Source organism: Hesperophylax consimilis, chromosome 25 (assembly GCF_061612785.1).
Source record: "Hesperophylax consimilis isolate HC1 chromosome 25, BYU_Hcon_1.0, whole genome shotgun sequence".
Lineage (NCBI taxonomy): Eukaryota > Metazoa > Arthropoda > Insecta > Trichoptera > Limnephilidae > Hesperophylax > Hesperophylax consimilis.
In genome coordinates this window covers 5,972,429-5,981,313 of record NC_142860.1, presented here as the reverse complement: position 1 = coordinate 5,981,313, position 8,885 = coordinate 5,972,429, and the positions used below count along the sequence as shown (strand labels likewise).

General features: G+C 34.0%; 1 non-coding gene across 1 annotated transcript; it reads left to right on the top strand.

The window, feature by feature from the left end:
• The first annotated feature begins 1,086 nt into the window (after window positions 1-1,086).
• On the top strand, window positions 1,087-1,160 carry TRNAP-GGG (transfer RNA proline (anticodon GGG)). The gene has a single exon. It is a non-coding gene; the product is annotated as a tRNA-Pro (tRNA).
• The last annotated feature ends 7,725 nt before the right edge of the window (window positions 1,161-8,885 follow it).

Genomic DNA, 8,885 nt, shown 5'->3' with positions numbered 1-8,885 from the left:
AAACGATCAATTGAACTGTGTCCTTTTTATCAGGAAATATTTAAGATAAATAATTATTAAGTTTTAATTATTATTCCACACTTAGAGACGTGAAGGGTGAAATGTGACGAATTTTGTAAATATATTTCTCTTTGTGAAAACGCTCCAAAATTTCTCATTACTTCTGCCGAAAATGATCGATTTTTTTAAAACATGGACACGTTGTGAGTAATAAAGTTGATTGGTCTGTAAGAGGCCTACGATTCTTGTCAATCACTGTTAATGGAAGGCATTAGTTTTATTTCCAATAGGTATAGACTGGGAATTATTTATTCGCTGGGTGTGTCTGGTGGCTCCAAAGTAAGGGCGAATTTTTCTTTCTTCTGCTGAAATTTATTTATTTATTTATTTATTTATTAATCTTAAGTTAGCTCACATCTTCGTGTGTGCTAATAGTTTTATAAACATATAAACATGTACATTGTTTGGCAAACATAATCTTTCTTTAAATATTTCAATAAGGTCACAAAAAAAGAAACATTAATAATTGAGATAGACATATTTTCTTAATTCATTTTTGAACTTATTAATATTTTCTATCACAGCAATTTCCTTTGGGATTTTGTTATAGAGCTGAACGGTAATTTAATTTTTTACCAGTTATTGACCAATCAATGGGACGAGCGGATTTCACTGAATTTCTACTGGAAGAGAAAGTACAAAAGAAATTATCTATTTTATAGACTATAATACTTGTTCCTTAATATTTTTTTAATGATAAACTAATGTTAATCGTACAAATTTGTATTGATATTTCAGGCAACTAATTTTTGCTTATAATTATTTTTTATTCTTTATGCTATGCAAAAAACCTTGTCTTAGTTGATCATTAAAAAAATAATAAAATTTGAAAAGTCAAAAATATTTCACCAACAAATGAAGATATAATATGTCTCCACGCCATCTTGTGGGAAATTTAGCACTAACAAAGGCTTTCCTACAAAAACAAAGTTGGTTGTTTACAGGTGGAAAAAAAAATAATAAAACAGTAATTATTGTTTATTGAGGTAATAGTACATATTTAATTATTTGGCGGGTTGGAAATAAGCCGACATAGCTCAGTGGTTTCAGAGCACCTGACCGGGCATCAGAAGGCACGGGTTCAATTCCCGTTGGCGGCATTTATTTTTACTCGGGAGATATTTTCAATTTGTATTGATATTTCAGGCGACTAATTGTTGCTTATAATTTATTTGTTATACTTATTCCTGGTCATATCCATCAGCCTTTTACAGTAGGAAAACTCCTTTGACGATAACAGCACATAATTTTCTAAACAGTCATATCTGTATTCCTGATATTATACGAAAATTTGAGTTTTATGTTCCCGACAACTTCACGTTTTGTTGTTCCGAGATGCAGAACTAACCTACCATTGGTAATACCGCTGGAAAAATGATTATGCTCTTAAATTATCTCCTAAAATAGATAGATTTCAATAGAACATTTAAAAAAATCGTTTTTTTACTTAAATAAATGTAATGTTTATTTATTATTGGTTATGTTAACTGTAAATGAATATTTAAAATAAAAATATATACTTTTTATAAAGCTTTCACCGAACGAGGTAGGTTTGTATGTGTTCCATGTTATAAACTAGCGGCCCCATCAAATCTATTTACGCACACATTAAAGCTCGGCCACACTCGACCCGCCTCGAGTGGGGGCGCCCAGTTATTCGCCCGGGTAGGTATCTACTGGGTAGGTACTAGGGAAATTCGAATAAATTAACTGGTGTTCACATCACACAATGGCAACATTATTCTGTTATGACCGGGAACAATATTGTGGAGTTTGGCTAATTTATTGTTTTAGAATAAATTCGGTGGTGGTTGTATTGTGAAATATAATGCGAGGGTTTGAATTAAAAATTTTGTTCAAATGCTTATAATAAATAATAACGTTGTATGGTAATAAAAATTAAAAACACGACGTAAGAACAAGTTGAAGAAAATTACTCTAATTTATTACACGATCGACAAATTCATGTCATATTTAACAACATTTAGTAGATTTTTTTGCATCTGAAATTTTGATTATGTTTTAACAAAAAAACCCACAAAAATGGTTTTTTTACTCTGCTATATCAAATTTAAATTGTTTTTTAAAACGTGAAAAATAATCATAAAGATTTTGGGATTACTGAGGATTTAACCTTCCTGCCGAGGACTAATCGACTACAATAATTGCGCCAACACGTGATTGGGTTGGACCGACATTTATTTCGTAAATTAACTGCTGAAATGTCATCAGATTTCAGAGAAATGCCATATATCCACGTGTGTGCACGTGTATGCCACTACAGCGAGTCTATCTGCCAGCTTTCAGGTCGATCGCATGTCAAAAGTGGATTAATTTTCTCTTCCAAGATGTAGATTCATCCAACACGAAAACAAAAGGGAATTTCAAATAGACGTATTAAAAAAAAGCCAATCATCTATTTTGTGGGATATCATAATTTTATTTTTTAATTCTGATATATAGGTTTGATTCCATTGAGAGATGATGTAAGCACAGCTTCACTACCTATTTCCTTTGGAAACAACCCTTTATATTCGATTATAATAATTAATTAAATGCCTTGGTTTGAAAGTGGAGCAAGGTTAATCAGCAAATCGCGTAGATAAGCACGCCGAACGCGTAATCCACAAATGGGATGGTAGTCGGTTAATTGAAATCCTTATTTATATAACACCACCACCCCTGCAGGCTAAACACTATCCAGTGTACACTATATAGTACGCGGAATAAGGCGGGCTGGAAAATAATAGAGCCTGAAGCAGTGATTGTCAACAATTTAATTAAAAGTTACAATTGAATTATTATATAATAACTATTATATCGTCGAAGTTCTAAATAAGCTTGGCATATTCTGTCAGAAGGTTAGAATAATTCCGCTTCTCAATAAAATCTAAATAAACGTAATAATTCTGAACTCATCGGAAAACTAAAAACGGTTATAAAATTCGCGTGCAATTATATTACTTATTAAAAATTAAATATAATTTTTACAAAGCTTTTTTGTCAATACATTGAACTGAAAATTAGTGATAACAAAAAAAAACATATTTTTTTACAAATGTATGTTTGTGCAAATATTATCGTTTCAAGTTAAAAATCACGAAATTTTCTCAAAACCTAACCTAACTTGTATGGTTTCATACAAGTTTCATAAAAGTGTACATTTTAATTCTTCTTTGGTTGAATTCTAGATTTGAGTATAAAACGTGGTGTTTTCTCTTTCTAACACTATTTAAATCATATTTATAACCATGACAGCAAGGGAGACAACAAGATTTCTATGATACTATATGAGCTGTTTCCAATAGCGAACAAATTAGCCTGAGGAGTTAACCTAACCTTGCCAACGTCTTCTTATCTCTTTTGAAGGGATGTCTGGTAGTCCTATCAGTGAACCTTTGAGGGAGGAATAAGTTTACTATTGCAATGTTAGTTATGGTAAATTGATGCATTAATTTATTATAAGTCCTGTAACGAACTAAAAAAAACTATCACGCCATTTGTCTTTAGGGGTATGCAGAAAGGATGTACCGCCAAACAACTCGATCTTGGCGTATATTCCTTGCTTCATTCACATTTTTTTTTAAATAATTTTTAATCGCTTGCAATCAGGGGGCTTATTAAAATTAAATATTGTGTTAACATTGTATACATTAATACCATCTGTATACATTTCTGATATTCTAAATCTTAACACGGCCCAATTAAGTGCATATTTGATTTATTTCTAAGCGACAAACAGGAAATTTATGTAATATTCTTGTATTTAAAAAATTGTCGAAAATATCTTTAAATGTCCCTAGGCTTATGTGTATGTGGCACTCATATTAAATTACAAAAACAAAACATTATTTGTGTTAAATATTAACTAAATTTTCTACAAATATAACCTGCTACACTCAGTTACTGACAGCGCTATGAAGGCGGGCACACACACAAAACAAAACACACTACGTATATATTTCATCCAGTGTAACAAGGAGTAACAAAGATAAAAACAAATCCTTATATCTGAATGACAAAATGGAAGTTACGTATCTGAAGCACATGACGACTTGCAAGGATTTAAGCATTGTGTATAACTCTGTTTCAACATTTGGTGCTCTTATTGAAATATATAAATCAGCCATAAAGATGTTGGGTTTTTGTATATACAATTCAAAGGAATTAACCAACCTTGAAGGTTTATAAGGCTGCTTTACTTTAGCTTAGTCCATAGCATTCTCGAGAGTAGGTCTCAGGTACGGGAATCAGAGGACACCATTATATACTAATGGTCTGAGTTCAGTTTTTAGTCATGGCTGTTTATCAAAAGCATTTGTGTCGGAATCGCTAGATATCTGCAGTATTAGTTTGAGGAGGGTTGACGCATTACTGCTGATGGGTTATACGCTTCCGAATGGTTTACTACCAGTATAGAAATTTTGACTAAAATAGGTTTCTATGTCCTGGTAATTTCACGCGAGGCCGCCAACACAAGCTTCTGATACTTCTGTTACTTAGGTGCAGAATAATTTACTAATGCTGTTACCCTTGGGAAGACTCACTAGGTTTATTAACTGCCTAGCAGGAAATGTGGATATTTTCCACTGGTCAATTTTCCTGCGTTTAATTTTATTTACCTACATATCGACGCCGGAGAGGCAAAAGGGCTTAAGTAATACTTAAGTCTAAAATGAGTTAAGCATACATACTTTTTATTGGACAAAAATTCTTATCAAAACAATATAATTAACTCATTTGCCTAAATTGTCACTTTTGCCTTTTTGGTGACAACAAATACTTTTTTTCGCACATTATCTATGTTAATTAATTTTTTTTTGTAATTTTTTAATCACTTTTGCAATGTACTGGTTTTTGTATTGTTTTTGCAATAAAACAAATAAACTCACAGAAAACGGGCCACAAGCAAAATTCCCTTAAATGTATTTGTATTTGTAAATGTGTAGGAAAGATGTTTAAAATATCACAGACAACTTGAATTTTCAGATCAAATGATCTTTGCATGTCTTCATCTGGTTAATATTTTGTAAATACCAATAGTATTTATGTTACAGCGATCTGAATTTTGAGTCCTGGAATGACTTCTTTTCTTTAGACGAAATTAATGGTAAGCACCAGATTTCATTTTTTTATAAGATGAATTACTGACTTCCCGAAGGATCTCTCTAGAAACATCTGAAAATTTAGTAATACGATTCGTTCTTAAGTTCAACAGCTCGGCTGTGGAACGAACTGCTGGCCTCTGTGTTTCCTCCCTCCTACGACATGGGACTCTTCAAAACCCATGTTCAATCCTTCTTCTCCACAAAAAGACCCTTCACACAGCATCCTCAAAGATGACATAGGCCCTGAGGGAAATTATTTTCTTCAGGGCTTCCTGTGTGGAGTTAATATAAAAAATAAATCAGAAATAATTAAAATAAACACTATCTAGAGATCAATTTTGAAGGCCTGCTAGGGTAAATTCGACCATAAGTCCGTCTATTATGCCGGGCCACGCACAGAATGAAGTTTATACACGACTTCATCACTTATGTCGTTAGGATTCCCACTTTATCTTAGAGATTTGCTGGGGCAAATTCAACCATAGCTCTGTCCAATACACAGGGCCGAGCGTCGCATATTTTTGTGCATGGCTTCTTCACTTACGTCGTTATGTTAGGGTATTCTCTCGACTTAAGGGCACCGATAATTTAACACTATACCGATGTTTTGTGTTCTTTACAAGAATTATAAAATTATTACAACTCCGTGTGTATACATATTTGATGTGATCGTTTATGATATTTAAAGCATTTTTGTGTTTTCGAACTCTGCTCCACAGGAAGAGTGGAATAATAGCTTAGTGTAGGGTAGGTACAGGGGTTACTTCGTGGTGATTGAAACCTTGCATCAATCAGTATTACATCTTGGGGTGGGGTTGGTAGGTTGTGGGTGGTGGGTGTTAGCGAAAAGGTTTTTACTCACCCTCTCCGTCTCTACTTACGTAATATCCTGTAATTACATATAGGCATGCCGCCACTAATAATTAAAACATTGCATAAACCAAACTTAATTATGAATCTAAGAGTATTATATATTATGGAACACGGTACGTAGAGTTTTCTGTGTAAGGGTGTGTGACGTAGATTCTACTTTTTATATCGTAGCAGTATAAGAGTATCAACTGACCAGAACCAATAAGATTATGGCATTAAAACGTTTATTTTTCCAATACAACGTCTTTGCATCTTCATGCCCTGATATTTTTTTAATTTCCCATCTTGTGTTGGCTTTTCAATTTTCATATTCGTTAATGTATAACATTTGAAGACCTAATTTTTTTAAATGTGAAACTGCACAAGAGTTCCAATTTCTCCCAACCGTCTGTAGCCAGTGAGACTATGGCACCCCCATAGGGGTATATTGTGAGGCTGAGAGTAGTGACGGGGGGATGGCGGAGAGGAAGAATTCTGAATGGAGTATATTCCACCCTGGAACGTGCCGCAAATATCTTTATATGTAAAAATTGAGCCTGCGTTTGTTTGTGTCCGCAAAACACGAAAAGTAGTCAACCGATATCGCTGAAAGTTTCAAAGTTTTTTCTTATTAGTACCAGTAGTGTTTATAGACTTGTTTCACGGGAACGGTCCACTACTACCATATATTATTTTAAATTAGACATTTATGAGGTAAAATAAATTAAACTTATTTCCGCCCAAAAATACCGTCAAAGTATTTATTAAAAATATTGGAATAACACTAACAAATTCGGCTCCGATCCCGAAGGTTATGGCTTCATTACCTGCTGATAACATATACAAAATTATTTCATATTTGTAACTTTGTGGCTTGTCATAATTTACAATAAGAGATATATATTTGTTTTGGGCCACTTTAATTTTAATTACACTCTACCTATATTCTCCTGACGAAGGAAGGATGCTTCCGAAACCGATAGAGTGCAATTTAAATTATAGTGGTCTAAAATAAATTTATATATTTTATTATAAGCAAATTATTTCATTGACATGCTCACGATTTGAATTAAAAAAAATTACATTTTGAAATAATGTTTAAAACCTTATTAAAGAGTGGAATATTCGCTCAGTATCGTTCGTATTGGTGAGAAATCTAAATTAGAATATTGCTCTAAATGGGACCGAAAAACTTTTTTTAAGACAAGTAAAATAAAATGTGTATAAGTAAACAAAATTTATTTTTGAATAATGAATGAACATAGTTAACAATTTAAAGAACCTTTATTTGAATACTTTTCGAGTATATTTCACTTAAGCTTTAATTCTTAACTTCAGCTTACTGCAACACATTAACCTAGATATTATACTACCTTATCCTGTATTCAAGATATCAGATTTAAATAATGATTCGTCCTTGTGTCGTATCCTATCCCGAGCTTCCGCTAAACGCTTATCTGCTTATCAAATCCGGATATCTCGCAGCCTCTGGATTCAGAACCACTTCCGTATCCGGAAAATAACAAAAGTTATGTTTTATAGTCCATTCAATCCTCAAATTGGGATAAGTCCTCAGTTCGAACTGTATTCGAGAACCATCGGATAACGATTTTACCGTTTTATTATTTGAAGTTATAGTTTGCTTCTGCAGCGAATGTTCGCAAAAATATTCAAATATCTTGCTTGGGGTATTCTAATTCTTTCAAATCTCCCTTCATCATAATATGATGGTTAAATAACTTTCTGAATTGTTTTGAGGATCTTCGTTAGGGATGTGCATTTAATATTTTTGGGAATAGTCGGTTTTATCTCGAGTAACGGTTTGCTTGTGCAGCTATATGATGGACATTATGTCAAGTTGTTACCTGATTTAATGAAATTTATTGACCTACAATTGTTTCGGCCATACAAAACTAAGACAAAAATTAAAGTAACATTAGCAGTATTAGGAATTACTTTTGTGTAAAGTTTCTGCAAATTATTTTTCTCAGGGAAATATCCGAATATTCCACACATGATTTGTATTTATATTTATCCGTGAAAAATTCAACTGAAATCCCTTTTCTTTTTTTTTTTTGTTTTTTGTTTTTTTATAGTAAATACCTCACAAGAGTCTCAACTGCTCCCGTCTGGAGCCAGTGAGACTATGGCATCCCCAATTGGGGGATGTTGTGAGGCTGAAGGTAAGTGGGGAAGGGAAAGAGGAAGGTGGGGAAGTACCTGGCTATTCAGATCTAGTCACTAAACACGGCTAAAGCCATTTGGAGCAGCGTTTCAATTCTGAATGGTGGTCTTACACCAGGGCGATACTGGTAGTATCTTCCACTCTGGAACGTGCCGCAAATATACTATATTTTTTTTTTTTTTTTTTTTATATTTACTCCACACAGGAGGCCCTGAAGAAAATAATTTCCCTCGGGGCCTATGTCATCTTTGGGGATGCTGTGTGGAGGGTCTTTTTTTGGAGAGGAAGGAGTGAACATGGGTCTTGAAGAGTCCCATGTTGTAGGAGGGAGGAAATACAGAGGCCGGCAGTTCATTCCACAGCCGAGCTGTTGAACTTAAGAACGAATCGTAGAAGCGACCCGTTCTCATGTGACAAGTGTCAACTGTGTACAAATGTTGGGCGCGCGTTTGGCGTGTATCCCGACTACGCACCGGTGCCGAAGGGATCAATGACGCTAGTTCCTCAGAGCATCTTCCATTGTAATACCGATAGAACAAGGACAGCATACCTACCTGACGCCTGTGCTCTAAAGATTGCAGTCCGTTTGTTAAGATTGGGGAATCTATCAAACGGACCGCCCGTTTCTGCACAGAGTCAAGGGTTTTTTTCAGGTATTTTGGGGCTCCAGACCAGAGATG